Source organism: Chiloscyllium plagiosum, unplaced genomic scaffold, assembly GCF_037043375.1.
Source record: "Chiloscyllium plagiosum isolate Xiang-an unplaced genomic scaffold, Cpla_swu_hap1 HiC_scaffold_14, whole genome shotgun sequence".
In the NCBI taxonomy this organism is placed as follows: Eukaryota; Metazoa; Chordata; class Chondrichthyes; order Orectolobiformes; family Hemiscylliidae; genus Chiloscyllium; species Chiloscyllium plagiosum.
In genome coordinates, this window is record NW_028270152.1 from 25,856,323 (window position 1) to 25,872,280 (window position 15,958).

At 40.2% G+C, this 15,958-nt stretch overlaps 2 protein-coding genes across 7 annotated transcripts in view; one reads left to right on the forward strand and one right to left on the reverse strand.

The window, feature by feature from the left end:
- The window catches only part of cenpp (centromere protein P), a 348,725-nt gene that overhangs the window by 196,338 nt on the left and 136,429 nt on the right, over positions 1 to 15,958 (reverse strand). The window lies entirely within an intron of this gene.
- omd (osteomodulin) overlaps positions 972 to 15,958 on the forward strand; it is a 36,115-nt gene continuing 21,128 nt past the window's right edge. The window contains exons 1-2 of one of the 2 annotated variants that reach the window (XM_087994212.1): positions 972 to 1,244; positions 5,695 to 5,824. The gene's annotated coding sequence lies outside the window, so the exon portion shown is untranslated. The remainder of the gene's footprint in view (positions 1,245 to 5,694; positions 5,825 to 15,958) is intronic. The other variant, XM_043707888.2, reaches the window with a different exon arrangement.

Sequence of the window (15,958 nt, forward strand, 5' to 3'; positions counted from 1 at the left end):
GTTAAATTGAGGAATTGATATACTTCCTGGGACTAAATAACAACTTCAGCTGAAAAAGCCAGAGACTGGGAATGGGGTTAACTGCATTCTTTTGAGGTAAAACAATCACTCAAATATTTGCTTCACCTGAGAGGTAGATTTATTGTGTGCAAAATCATCAAATAATAGAGCACAGAATTAAATCAGAGTTTGTGCTGACTTTTTCAAAGAGTAATGTAATTAGTGCCGATTCCAATTCTTTCTTCATATCCCTTCAATATATTTTTCTCCTTGAAGTAGTTATTTAATTCCCTTTTAAAAGCTACAATCAAAGCTGTTTTCACTGCTATAATCAGGCAGAACATTCTAAATCCTAACCAGTCAACATGTGAAAACTAAATTCTCTTATCACCCCTCTTGCGAATCACCTTAAATCTTTACTTGTTGGTGGCGGACCTTCAGCTATCAGAAATATTCTCTCTGTATCTACTGTAACTAAACTTTTTGTGAATGAAATATCTCTATCACAATTTTCTCTCATAATTGTCATTCTAATGAGAATAATGTAACCATCACCAGTCCATTTAAGCAAACGCAAACCCTTGTCCCTGAAACTATTTTAATCATTCTCTTGTGAACCCACTCTAAACCCTCTACATAATCTATATTTATTTAAAATTTGAATGGAAACCTATTTTTCCTCAATATGAATATTGTGTAAATCTCCAAGTCTCTGTGACTCTTGCTCCTTTTTTTTCTTCTTATTGTTCTCGGGTTAAGTTTAAGAACTGTCAATTTTTTCCATCTCACTGAAAACGTTAAAGGTTTAAACTTCATCTTACTTCATGAACAACTTAATACAAACAGCAGTCAAATAAACTTGGCATGGATAGAGACAAAAATAAAATCCAACACACACTGTTTCAGTTTAGCCCTTTATTGATTCCATATGCTAAGTCTCAAAGGAAATATGCAAGATTCCTCTTTCACATAAGCTGACAGAAGCGTTTAACCATAAAACTCAGCCACAGTCAGTGAGCAAATGGTTTTTAGTTTCCAGATTAATTTATACAATGAGGACACCCACAGCTGAGTGTTGCTGATGAGGTGAGGTGAAAGTTAGCAAACGAAACCAATATTAAAGCTGTGTTTTACGACAACCATATTGCAGTTTTGTTCTGTGAAACATCTCGCCTGAGAATCTGGGAACAATTTAAGGACTAGAGTGCCCCAAAACCCAAAAGGCAACCAAAGAAATTCGTCAGGTATGAAGTTACACTTTTATTCAGAAGCTAAAAATTACAATTAATTTAATCTTCCACTTGTTACGCTTCAAAGTGTGCTGAATGCAATTTGAATGAATTTCAATTGTGTTTCCATGAAAGAAGATTCCAAAGGACATGTTTAAATTGCGTTATCACCCAGAAAAGAAAATGCTGCAATTTTCACTCAACATCATAATGCCAACTGTATAAACTGGTCATTATGTAAAAACGTTTCATTTCATAGAATGACTAAGTATCAAAATCACAATGATTTAATTATTGTTAATTTAATGATGTTTTAGCCTTATTATTTTAAAATCAGCAAAACTGCCTCAATATTCCAAGAAAACAATACAGCTTGAAACAACAATAATTAATCAGGTTACTCAAAATCTAATGTACTTCTCAATGACTAGGTGATTGGCTTCCAGGAAAGAACTTATATTGCAGTAATGTTCGGCTCCATTTCCTTTGTCCTCTACTTTACAAAAATACTGCTTTTAATCAAACTAAATTATCTTCTGGAAATTCAAATGTTATCATGCTAATAGTATAATAATTCCTTAAGTAATAATTAATGTGTTTATATAGATGCAACTAAGAAGTATGTTTAGTTACAACTGTAATAGGTTCAGCAATACTTCTGTTCACTTAAAATGGCAAACATTACTTGTAATAGGTAGTTTCTCTGCAAATATGTCAGTTCATTCTTAATTTGAATAAAAATTGTTATATAAAATTTATAACTCAAATAACTTATTCTTGCAGAAGAATGTTCATGTTCTGCATTAGAACTTTTAACATGATTTATTTTTTAAAACCTCAATATAATCTGAAATAGTATAATATGGAAGCAGACAGAAAGAGCTGAGTTAAGTTTAATATTAAATCTTAAAATTAAACACAAATCTGAGGTCCACAACTAAGATCTCAAACATTTTGCTAATAGTTATATGAAAGATTTCTTTTGCCTTGTAAAGACTTCTTTTCAACTCAATAAAACAGAATTAACATCTTAGAAGTAGTTTTGCCTGATGATAAATCAACACAGATACAATTAAAACAAATCAATATGAAGCAAGTCCGATCAGCGTGACCAAACAGACCACGGTGCTTTACTGTTAATAATTCAAAACAAAATAAAAGCAGCACTGCTAAAATGAACTGTCAATTTAATGCAGCATTATAAAAAACAATTATTTGGTACAGAACTTTAAGGTGAAGCATGCATTCTTAAAGAAAACATTTGGAAAGTCAAGAAAAGAATTGCTTTGAAGAAAAAAAAACAAATTAAGTGTTCATTTTCACTATCAGCTTGGAAATTGTATACTCCACAAAGCCTGATCCCACAAAAACAATTTTTCCTTACCCTTGACTGAAATACAAATTTGGCAAGCACATGAAAACGCAACATGGGCCACATTATTCAGACCCTCTGCACCAAACCTCTCTCCTGATGATGGTGATGCTTCGTAGTGTAGAATTCCATTGATACCAGTACATTGCATTCTTCATACATAAAACCTGATGGCAAGTTATCACAAGTCACAGAGATGTACAGCACAGAACCAGACCCTTCGGTCTAACTCATCCATGCCGTGCAAATAATCTGCATAAATCTCACCCCATTGCCAACAGTTGGCCTATATCCCTCTAAACTCTTTCTATTCATGCACCCATCCAGATGCCTTTTAAATGTTGAACTTCTACCAGCCTCCACCACCTCCTCTGGCAGCTCATTCCGTATACATACCACCTTCTGCATGAAAATGTTGCCCCTTAGGTCCCTTTTAAATCTTTTCTTTCTCACCCTAAACCTATGCCCTCTAGTTTTGAACTTCTGGGGAAAAGATCTTGACTATTCACCTGATCCATGTCCCCTCATGATTTTATAAACTTCTATAAGGTCATTCCACAACCTCCGATGCTGCAGGGAAAATAGCCTCAGCCTATTCAGCCTTTCCCTATAGCTCAAATCTTCCAATCTTGGCAGCATCCCTGTAAGTCTTTTCTAAACCCTTTTAAGTTTTGTAACATCTTTCCTATAGCAGAGAGACCAGAATTGAACGCAGTATTTCAAAAGCAGCCGAACCAATGTTTTGTACAGCCACAACATGACCTCCCAACTCCTATTCACAATTCACTGACCAATAAAGGCAAGCATACCAAATGCCTTCTTCACTACTGTCTACCAGCCACTCCACTTTTAAGGAACTATGAATCTGCACTGAAAGTCTTTTTGTTGGGCAACACTCCTCAGGAGCTTACCATTAGGTGTATAAGCCTTGATTTGCCTCACCAAAATGCAGCACCTCATATTTATCTAAATTAAACTGCAATTGCCACTCTTTGGCCTATGTGCCGATCTGATCAAGGTCCCATTGTACTCTGAGCTAACCCTCTTCGCTGTCCATTTCACCAACAATTTTGGTTTCATCTGCAAACCTACTTGCAGTACTTCCTATAATCACATCCAAATCATTTATATAAATGACAAAAGAAGTAGAGTCAGCACTGAACTTTGTGGCACACTGCTGGTCACAGGCCTCCAATCTCCTACTTTGTATTTTGTATCCAATTGGCTAGCTTTCCTGTATTCCATGTAATCCAGCTTTGCTTACCAGTCTATCATGTGGAACCTTGTTGACTGCTTTGCTGAAGTCCATACAGAAAATGCCCACTGCTCTGCCTTCATCAATCATCATCACTTTTTCAAAAAACTCAATCAAGTGAATGAGATACAACTTCCCATGCACAAAACCATGTTGATTCTCCCAAATCAGTCCTTGCCTTTTCAAATACATGTAAATCCTGTCCCTTAGAATCTCCTCCATCAACTTATCCACCATTAACGTCAGGCTCACCAGTCAATAGTTCCCTGCCTTTTCCTTAGCAGCTTTCTTAAATAATGTCATCATGTTAGCCAACCTCCTGTCTTCTGGCACGTCACCCGTGGTTATCGATGAGACAAATATCTCAGTAAGGATCTGAGTGATCAGTTCCCTAGCTTCTACAAAGTTCTGGAATACACCTGATCAGGTCCCAGGGATTTGTCCACCTTTATGCGTTTCAAGATATCCAGCATCTCCTCCTCTGTAAGATGGACACTTGTCAAGATATCACAATTTATTTCTCCAAGTTTTCTAGCTTCCGTATCCTTCTGCCAAGTAAACATTGACACAAAATACTCATTTAGTATTTCACCTATCTCGTGTGATTCCAAACTCGAGCAACCTTGTTTTCTTTAATGGGGATCGAGAGTGTGTTGCTGGGAAAGCACAGCAGCTCAGGCAGCATCCGAGGAGCAGGAGAATAGACGTTCCAGGCATAAGGCCTTCCCCAGCATCTGCAATTCTCATTTTCTCCCTGTTCTTAATGGGTCCTATTCTCTCTCTAGTTACTCTTTTTCTGCTAATGTATTTGTAGAATCTCTTTGGATTCTTCTTAACCTTATTTGCCAAAGTGACCTTATGTCTCCTTTGCGGCCCCCTGACTTTCCTCTTCAGAATACTCTGACTGCCCTTCTACTCTTCTAAGGATTCACACAATCCCTGCTATCTATATCTGACTTATGCTTCCTTCTTTTCCTTGACTAGAACCTCAATTTCTCCCGTCATCCAGCATTTTCTGCACCTACCAGACTTGCCTTTCACACTAAGAGGAACATACTGTCTCTGGACTCTCATTATCTCATTTTTGATGGCCTCTCACTTACCAGCCATCCCTTTAACTGCGATTAGCTAACCTCAATCAACTTTTGAAAGTTCCTGCCTAATCCCACCAAAATTGTCCTTCCTTAGATCTGTCAGGAGCAGAAGGGGTTTAGTCAGTGGTAAATCCATTAGGGTTCAGCACTACTATATGACCTCCTTAATTACTTTACAAACGAATTTTATTTGATTCATTCAATTTTTTTTTGTAAATTAATCACTGTAGGGATTCTTTCTAAAATGGCCGTACATTAAAAGGAACCCCATAATACCATGCTCCAATGCATCCAGAAAAATAGAAATTATGTTTACATCAGAATTATGCTTAAAATACATTAACATTTTCAGAGCAGGGACAATGTGATAAGATCATATTGGTTCAATATGAAATAATGGAACAGATTTGATTCAGCATGAAATTGTTATATGCCAAAACAGAGGACAGGTCCTCTATCCACATGGTGGAAGGGTTCCTCCAGCATGTGCTGTGAAGGCAAGAGGAAAAGCTAAGAGTGGTAATTGATGCAAGCAGTACAGTCTCAAGTATCTCATCCAACTTATACCATGACTCTTACACACTGCTCAATTCATCATATTCCAATCATTACTACACCAACAATTTCCACCAATCGTGATTCATATTTACTTTTCATAGCTTCGTCAGAACAAAACACTGCAAATGCTAAAAAACTAAACTGCTGGACATAGCAAGTCAGGCAATTCTATTTATGTCTTCACAGATGTTAATGTTTGAGGTCAGTGTTCCTTTGTTGGAATTGGAACTGCTGAGGGATGCAACACATTTAAAACCAGACACAGAAAAGTTTCAGGATGAAAGAACAAACAGAAAAATCTGTGATAAAGTGGAAGGCAAGAATGCAAATAATATGATTTCATCTTTGCAGGTTTCTGTTCTCAGTATCAAGTTCAATGACTGCTAATCATAATCTTTGCCTCCATTTCTTTTAATGATAGCTGCTGAACGTAATTCTGCTCACCCATTCTCATATCCTGGATACATATTTTGTTCCTTTCCTTGATCTATCACCATCACTTTTTAATAAAATACCTTTTTGTTAATAATTGCTGGACATACTCAGCAAGTTAGGCAGCATCTGTAGAGATGAAAACAAGCAATAACATTCCAGGTCAATGATCATTCATCAGACATGTGAATATTTACAGTATTTTCTATTTATTTTAGACTCTGTACTTTTGTACCATCATCCCACACCCCCATTTCAATCATCGTTTTCCCTTTTAACTATTACCTGACCTGAAGCATTAACTTCTTTTTCTGCAGATGCTGCCTGTTGGGCTGAGTCTTTCCAGCATTTTCTACTTTAATTCTTAGCTTTACCTCACCCTTTCGCAGAAATCACTGCTGCAACTTCATACACACATCTCTCAGCTTCTACACACTATTAACTAGCAGTCATGACAAGCACGTCATACCGTCCTAAAATACTTTTCTTTCTAGTTGGACCAATTGGCACACAATTGCGGGCAGCAGCACTTAATTGGCAAGGCTGACACAGCTGTAAACTCTAATTCTGCTAAAATACAGAATGCTTACCGACATGGTAACAACTGACACCATTGTTAACAGAAATCTATTCCTCCTTTTCACCATCTGCTGCTACTTACTCCTGAATAGTTTCTGATTTCCAAGCTGCAGATGGTGTAAGCTTGCAACTCACACTTTAACCCCTCTGCCATACTACCCTCACCATAATCACACTGTTTTGCCTTTCTCCAGTCAGATGATCAAGAATTGCACCTTGGTGAGGCAATATAGCAGGAGCAAGAAGAGGAGGAAAAGACTTGGCAGAAGAAACCCTGTCACTTTCTCACAGTTTCAGTAACCAGATCAGATATTTGCATGACACGATGGAAACTTGAATAGAGGAGGGATCTGCACATGGTGAAACACTCCAGTATAAATGGGCTGTAGCCAAGAGAAAGGGAAGGGTAATGAAAATGCAACTTGCCAGAGGGTAAAAGGACAGAAGGGTTCAGTTGCACAGGACATATTCAGTTGAGGAATATGATGAGAAAACATGCAAAAAGAGCTAGTGAATATGCATACATAAAATTCTTGGTGCATAGCAGTCTGCTGAAAAGCCTGTAGTCATCATCAAGAATAATGAAGGCATCCAGCAACAACCATGAACATAATGTCACACAGAGTCTGCAGCCTGTCCTTCCCAGTGCAGATGTGGTGGGCAATCACACAAATACAATTGTGGACCCAACCACGATGCAATGCCTGATAAATGTCTCAGCTTTCATTGTAGCACAAGCTGAAGCCACCTGAATGTTGCAAATTTGGATTTCAGAGCAGCCGAATAAATGAAGCAAAGTGTGTTGTTGAACATTAACTGAATGGGGGAAATTAGATGTGCATTCACTGGTATTGCAGTCAGATAAGATGATCATAGACAGCCCAGCTAAAAAACAGTTTTGAGGCCCTGCTTTCCATATACTCATGGCAAAGGTTGCACTCTCACTATGAGGAGCATGTGCAAAATGCAGCAGACCGCAAGGAAGGGAGTCATGGACTTTGGAGAGCTTGCTTTTCTTAAGCACCCAAGTGGTCTGCTCAATCAAATTTCAAATGGTACTATGCCTTTCGTCACACGTGTTGTCTATGTGTGCATGCATTGTGAACCACTATTAAATGATGGATAGTCCTTGTCATCCTGTAGCAACCATCTGGTTTCTTACGGATGCTGAAACGTAGATAAGTCCTTCAGAATAAAGATGTCATTGCTGTTGCCAAGATACTCGGATCTGACCTCCATAAAGCACTGTGTGAGGTTTGATATTGAAGGACAGGAACGGTGTGGTTGCAATGGATCTGAGGCGTTCGAGCGCAAAGTGACATCTGGTATGTTTTTGTTCTGTTTGCTTTGTTCCAACAAAACAAAATGTAAGGTGCTCCTCTCTCAGTGCATATAGCATGTTGGTGACCTTTCCATACGATAGTGGATGCTGATTTGAGAGATGATCAAGACGTCGTAAAGATGTAGAGTCACAGAGTTTTTGCAGCATGGAAAAAAGTTCTTTGGCCTATCATGTATGCACCAACCATCAAACAAAATGTAATTTGCTCCAGTCCAAAAGGAGCTCAAGACAAAACAGGTTTATGGCCAAGGTTCTCCTCATATGGCTGCAGGTCTACCTCGAAGAAGGTAACAGATTTCAATGAAACAGAGATGCTGCACATTTCTGCCTTACGGTAAACAGTCAAATTGTTCACTGAAAGCTCTGGGGTGGAGTTCTCCTCCTCCTTCTCCTCCTCCTCCTCTTTAAGTGGGTTGTTTTTCTTAGCATTGCCTCTGCATATTGTACCACTTATGATGCAAGCCGTCTACAGCACAATGATTGAAAACAAGTGAAAGAGGCTTTTGCAGCTTGCAATCTCCTTTTTTATTGTTTTTATGGAATAAAGCTGGTAAGGGCAAGATATTTTGCCTATTGCAAATTATCCTCAAGATGGTGGCAGTGAGCTGTCTAGTTGAACCAAGTTTGGGCCTGTGGGTGTGGGAGCTGTGATAGTCCTCCCTGCTCCTATGCACGTTTCACCATGCAAAGTTTAGAGAGGGTGATAACTGAAATGCTGGAATCAAAAATGGCATCAAAAGGGTTGAATCATTAGAGTCTGACTGATACCATAACCTGCCTATTCTGCCTGCTTCCAATGATGCTTAAAGCTTACCCAAAATAGAGTCTGAAGCAGTCAGCACTGGAGGTGTACACTAAGAGTGCAAACGCCATTTTGAACATGAACAGCACCAAAAGTGCTTACAATATATACACTACAAAATGGATTTTGTATGCTTCTCAACTTGGCTTCATCACAGCTAAAGCAAATTAAGTTAAACTTCTCAAAAATTTGAAACCTGATCTACATCAAGAGTTTCTCAAACATAAGACCATAAGACATAAGAGCAGAAATTAGACCATTTGGCCCATCGAGTCTGCTCTTCCATTCCATCATGGCCGACAAGTTTTTCAACCCCATTCTTCTGCTTTCTCCCTATGACCTTTGATCTTCTTAATAATCAAGAACCTATCTATCTCAGTCTTAAATATACTCGATAACCTGGTCTCCACAGTCTTCTGTGGCAATGAATTCCATAGATCCAACAGACTTATTTCAGCAATGTATGTTCTTAAAAATATTACAGAAACCCAAGATTTATCAATACCATCAACACTGGCTTGCTAATAGAGAAGTAGAGAATAGGAATACGTTAGTGTTTTCTAGGTAGGCAGGATGTCATGAGTGGTGTGCCATAGGGGTTGGTATTGGGGTTTCAACTCTTTAAAATGTATTTAAATTATTTGGATGAAGAGAAAAAGATAGGTTATGCCACAAAGATAGGTAGGAAAGGGAGTTGTGAAGAGGACATAAGGAGCCAACAAAGGGATATACATAGGTTAAGTGAATGGGCAAATTTATGACGAATGGGGTACTATGTGGGAAAGTGTGAAATTGTCCATTTTGGCAGAAAGAATAAAAAGGAACCATAAATGGTGACAGAATGCAGAACCCTGAGATGCAGAGAAATCTGGAGTCCTCATGCATGAATCAGAGAAGCTTAATATGCAGGTATAGCAAGTAATCAGGAAAGCCAATGGATTGTTTACTGACAGGGGAATTGCATGCAACAGTAGGGAGGTTATGCTTCAGTTATACAGGACATTGGTGAGATCACATCTAGAGTACTGTGTACAGTACTCATCATCATATGGTAGGATGTTAATGGGTTGGAAGCTGTTCAGACTAATAGCTGGAATGTGCAGATTGTCGTGAAGAAAGGCTAGACTGGCTAGGACTGTAACCTCTGGAGTTTAGAAGTGACTTAACTGGAATACATAAGATCCTGAGGGCAAGTGACCAGCTGAGTATTTACAGGATGTTCCCCTTCTGAGAAAATCTAGAACTGGGGAAGGTTGGTTGAAAAAAGGGTTGCACATTTAGAACATTGGTAACAAAACAGAGGCAAGGAAACATTTTATTTTTTCTCAAAGGGCTGAGTGTCTTTCAAACTCACTTCCTCAGAAAGCAATGAGTGAATGCAGAATCTTTAAACATTTTTAACACAAACATAGACAGATTCTTGATTACAAGGAATAAAAGAATATCAAATATTTGCAGGAAGGTAGGGTTGAGTTTAAAATCAGACCAGCTATGATCGTATTGAATGTCAGAACAGTTTTGAAGGGCTGAGTGGTCTACTCTTGTTCCTTGTTCATATATATCTAATTCTCTTAGTTCTCTTACACACAGTCGACCAAAAATTATAATGTGATAATTTTAGCTTTGAAATATACAATGCTTTCATTAAAGCTTCAAGTATTTAGAGACCTTTAGTCTAGAGGGTATTTCATCAAAAGCATAACTTTTACTCAAGGCAAAAAGGAGTTTTCACAAAAGTATGATGATTATATTCTATAGAATAACTAAATGCTGTACAAAGACTTCAGGTAGCATTGGCATTATAAAATTCTCAAAATGAAGTGACCTATTCTACTAAAAAAGAATGCGTACCTGTGAATGTGTATGGTGTTCCAATGAATATTCTCCATACACTAGTTGCCTGCTAGGTCAAAAAAAAGCACTGCACTCAATCGTGAGCTGAAATCATGTGCTGATATTCTGGACTAACTCATAAACAAAGACAATAATGTGACACCTGAGCCAAGCTGACATTCAAAGATCCTATAAGATTAGCTGAAGATTGAACTGCCAAGATAAGCAAAGTTCTTCTCTCAGTCATCAAAAATTAACAAAATTTAACTGGTCCTGATCTAATATTTTCTTGTTTAAATTTGCTCCATACAAAAATTTGATGAGGTAAAACAAAATTGTACTAACTTGCCATATGTAACATTAGATGTTGTATAAACATGAATGTTTTATTTCTTCCATATTCAAGATACATTCTGATTTCCATCAACACGGCTGCATTCCGACGTGATTTAAAATACATTGTTCAATCTAGCCCTTAAAGCATATTGTTGAACATTGATGTTGCCCTGTCAATATCAATTTGTGATACCAGTGAATAGTTGGCACTGTACAGTGACAGAGGGATTGAGTAGTTAGCTGCGTCCTGCTTACTGACACATCAGATAAATGGTATGCTATTTACAAACGTATTAACCTGCTCTACATCACAGTTCAAAAGTATTTGCAATGCTAGAAATCACAATGGACTTTCTGGTAGTCCACCTGCCCTGAGTCCATCCGTCCTGCCAGTAATCTTTCTTTGAGTGAACAAATTGCTATCGGTCATTAGTAACTCATGAGGGATTCACAGACATACAGTGAATAATCAAACTTTTCTTTGGGTTAGTTACATTCTTTTGTCTTTTTTAATACTTACATTTAGTTGTCTATGTGTACGGAAGGTGTACATTGGCAATTACCAAGTTTTCATCCTACCCCTTAAGTTTTGTGGCTTATCCAAATAAAGCTATTCTATATTCCAGCACAACATAGTGGTTAGGATATTGGTTTTCATGGCTATCTTTAAGATGAGAGATCTAAAAGTTAAAGTTCTAAATTGAAGTAACGCCAAATTTGAGGGCACCAGGCAAGAACTTTCAAAAGTTGATTGAAAGAGTTGTTCGTTGGTAAAGGGACATTTGGAAAGTGGAGGGCCTTAGAAAATGAGATAACCAGAGTACAGAGACAGTATGTTCCTGTTAGTGTGAAGGGCAAGTGTGGTTGGTGTAGGGAATGCTGGATGACTAGAGAAATTGAGATTGTGGTCAAGGAAAAGAAGGAGACATACGACAGGTATAGACAGCTGGTTGAGTGAATCCTTAGAGCAGTAGAAGGACAGTAGGAATATAACGAAGAAGAAAACCAGGAAGGCAAAAAGGGGGCATAATATATCTTTGAAAATAGAGTTAAGAAGAATCCAAAGAGATTCTACAAATACATTAATGGAAAAAGAATAACTAGGGAGAGAATAAGGGCCCCTTAAAGATCAACAAGACCGCCTGTGTGCAGAATCTCAGGAGATGGGTGAGACACTAAGGAGTAGTTTGTGTCAGTATTTACTGTAGAGAAGGATACAAAAGCTAAAGAACTTGGGGAAAAAAAAAGTGATATCTTGAAAAATAGGTAAAAACAACGACTGCAGATGCTGGAAACCAGATTCTGGATTAGTGGTGCTGGAAGAGCACAGCAGTTCAGGCAGCATCCGAGAAGCAGTAAAATCGACGTTTCGGAATAAAGGCAGAGAGCCTTAAGCGTGGAGAGATAAGCTAGAGGAGGGTGGGGGTGAGGAGAAAGTAGCATAGAGTACAATAGATGAGTGGGGGAGGGGATGAAGGTGATAGGTCAGGGGCGGGTGGAGTGGATAGGTGGAAAAGAAGATAGGCAGGTAGTACAAGTCAGGGGACAGTGCTGAGCTGGAAGTTTGGAACTAGGGTGAGGTGGGGGAAGGGGAAATGAGGAAACTGTTGAAGTCCACATTGATGCCCTGGGGTTGAAGTGTTCCGAGGCAGAAGATGAGGCATTCTTCCTCCAGGCGTCTGGTGGTGAGGGAGCGGTGGTGAAGGAGGCCCAGGACCTCCATGTCCTCGGCAGAGTGGGAGGGGGAGTTGAAATGTTGGGCCACAGGGCGGTATGGTTGATTGGTGCTGGTGTCCTGGAGTTTTCCCTAAAGCGCTCTGCTCAGAGGCGTCCAGTCTCCTCAATGTGGAGGAGACCGCATCAGGAGCAACGGACATAATAAATGATATTAGTGGATGTGCAGGTAAAACCTTGATGGATGTGGAAGGCTCCTTTAGGGCCTTGGATGGAGGTGAGGGAGGAGGTGTGGGCACAGGTTTTGCAGTTCCTGCGGTGGCAGGGGAAGGTGCCAGGATGGGAGGGTGGTTTGTAGGGGGGGCGTGGACCTGACCAGGTAGTCATGGAGAGAACGGTCTTTGCGGAAGGCGGAAAGGGGTGGGGAGGGAAATATATCCCTGGTGGTGGGGTCTTTTTGGAGGTGGCAGAAATGTCGGCAGATGATTTGGTTTATGCGAAGATTGGTAGGGTGGAAGGTGAGCACCAGGGGCGTTCTATCCTTGTTACGGTTGGAGGGGTGGGGTTTGAGGGTGGAAGTGCAGGATGTGGATGAGACGCGTTGGAGGGCATCTTCAATCACGTGAGAAAGGAAATTGCGATCTCTAAAGGAGGAGGCCATCTGGTGTGTTCTGTGGTGGAACTGGTCTGCCTGGGAGCAGATACAGCGGAGGCGGAGGAATTGGGAATACGGGATGGCATTTTTGTAAGAGGTAGGGTGGGAAGAAGTGTAATCCAGGTAGCTGTGGGAGTCGGTGGGTTTGTACAAAATGTCAGTGTCAAGTCGGTCGTCATTAATGGAGATGGAGAGGTCCAGGAAGGAGAGGGAGGTGTCAGAAATGGTCCAGGTAAATTTAAGGTCAGGGTGGAATGTGTTGGTGAAGTTGATGAATTGCTCAACCTCTTCGCGGGAGCACGAGGTGGCGCCAATGCAGTCATCAAAGTGTCCATATTACACAGGAGGAGATGATGCATATCTTAAAATGCATAAAGGTGGATAAATCCCCGAGACCTGATCAGGTATATTACAGAATTGCATTGGAAGCTATAGGAGAGATTACCGGGCCTCTTGCTGAGATAGTTGTATCATTGATAGCCACAGGTGAAGTACCAGAAGACTGGAGATTGACTAATGTGGTGCCAATAAATAAAGGTACTAAGGAAAAGCCAGGAAACTACAGTCCAGTCAGTCTGACATCAGTGATGGGAAAGTTGTTGGAGGGGATTCTGCGAGACAGGATCTGCATGTATTTGGAAAGGCAAGGACTGATTAGGGAGAGTCAACATGGCTTTGCGTGTGGGAAATACGGTCTCACTAACTTGACTGAAGAAGTGTCAAAGAAGATTGATGAAGGCAGAGCGATAGACATTGTCTACATGAACTTCAACAAGGTTTGACAAGGTTCCACATGGTAGATAGTTAGCAAGATTAGATTACATGGAATCCAGGGAGAGCTAGCCTTTTGGCTACAAAATTGATTGAGATGTAGGAGATGAGTGGGTGTTGGTGCAGGATTGCTTTTTGGACTGCAGACCTGTGACCAGCAGCGTGCTGCAAGGATTGGTGCTGGCTCCATTGCTTTTTGTCATTTATATAAATGATTTGAATGCGAATATAGGAGGTATAGTTGGTAACTTTGCAGATGACATTAAAATTGGTGGTGTAATTGATAGTGTAGAAGGTTCTCTCAAGAGTACAAATGGATCTCGATCAGATGGTCAATGAGCTGAGGAGTGAAGTTTAATTTAGCTAAATGTGAGGTGTTGCATTTTGGTAAGTCAAATCAGGGCAGGGCTTATACAGTTAATTGTAGAATCTTATAGAATGATAGACTCCCTACAGTGTGGAAGCAGGCATTTGATCCATCGAGTCCACATCGCCCCTCCAAAGTGCACCCCACTCACATCCACCCACCCAACCCTATAACTGTACCACTGCATTTGCCGTGGCTAATCCACTTCGCCTGCACATCCCTGGATACTATGCACAATTTAGCATGGCCAATCCACCTAACCTGCACATCACTGAACTGTGGGAGGAAATCCACACTGTTGTGCAAACTCCACACAGATAGTCGCCAGAGGGTGAAAGCGAACCTGGGTCCTTGGCACTGTGAGGTAACAGTGCTATTCACTGAGCCACCATGCCACCCATAAGAGTAGGGCCTCAAGGAATGAAGAAGGGCTCTGAAGAGCCCTGAAGAAGGGCTCATGCCCGAAACGTCGATTCTCCTGCTCCTTGGATGCTGCCTGACCTGCTGCGCCTTTCCAGCAACACATTTTCACCTCAAGGAGTGTTGCCAAACAAAGGGACTTAGCGGTACAGTTGCATAGCTCCTTGAAGGGGAGTCACAAGCAGACAGGGTGGTAAAGAAATAGTTTGGCACACTTGCCTTCATTGGTCAGTGCAGTGGTTTGGGATATCATGTTATGGCTGAACAGGACATTGGTGAGGCCACTTTTAGAATACTGTACTTAATTCTGGTCTCCCTGCTATAGGAAAATGTTGTTCAACTTGAAAGGGTTCAGAAAAGATTTACAAGCATGTTGGTGGGATTGAAGAGGTTGAACTATAGGGAGAGGCTGAAAAGGCTGAGGCATTTTTCCTTGGAGCGTTGGAGATTGAGGGATGACCTTATAGAAGTTTATAAAATCATGAGCTGTATGGATAAATGAATAGCCAAGGACTTTCCCAGGATGGAGGAGTTTTCTTAGTGGAAGGTATAGGTTTAAGGTGAGAGGGGAAAGATTTAAAAGAAACCTGACAAGCAACTTTTTCACGCAGAAGGTGCTGTGTGTATGGAACAAGCTGCCAGAGGAAGTGAAGGAGGAGGGTAGAATTACAATATTTAAAAGGCATCTGAATGGATACACAAAAATTAAGGGTTTAGAGTGATATGGGCCAAATGGTGGCAAAGGGGACTGGTTGGCATGGATGAGTTAGATCAAAGGGTTGTTTCTGTGCTGTATAACTTTATGACTCAATAAGAGAAGAAACACACTTCCTCATGATAGAATTACCCTGTTTCAGCTCATAAGCCAAACTGTCTGCCCATCAATTGCGAGCCAAAGGGAAACACACCCTTTGGTCCAACTCATCCATGCCAACCAAGTTTCCCAAACAAAACTAGCCCCATTTGCCTGCATTTGGCCTATATCCCTCTAAACTATCCTATTCATGTACCTAGCCAAATGTGTTTTAAATCTTGTAACTGTACCTGCATCTACCACTTCCTCTGGCAGTTCATTCCACATATGAACTGCCCTCTATATGTGCGCAGCTTGACTTTAAATATAATGCAGGACTTGTGAAATCTGCAAGGTCCTAGTAGTGGTGAGTGCCTCAACCTCACCGATAGCACAATTCCCTGTGAAAGGTGACACATCAGCTCAGTTGCCTAATTAGTTCTTCA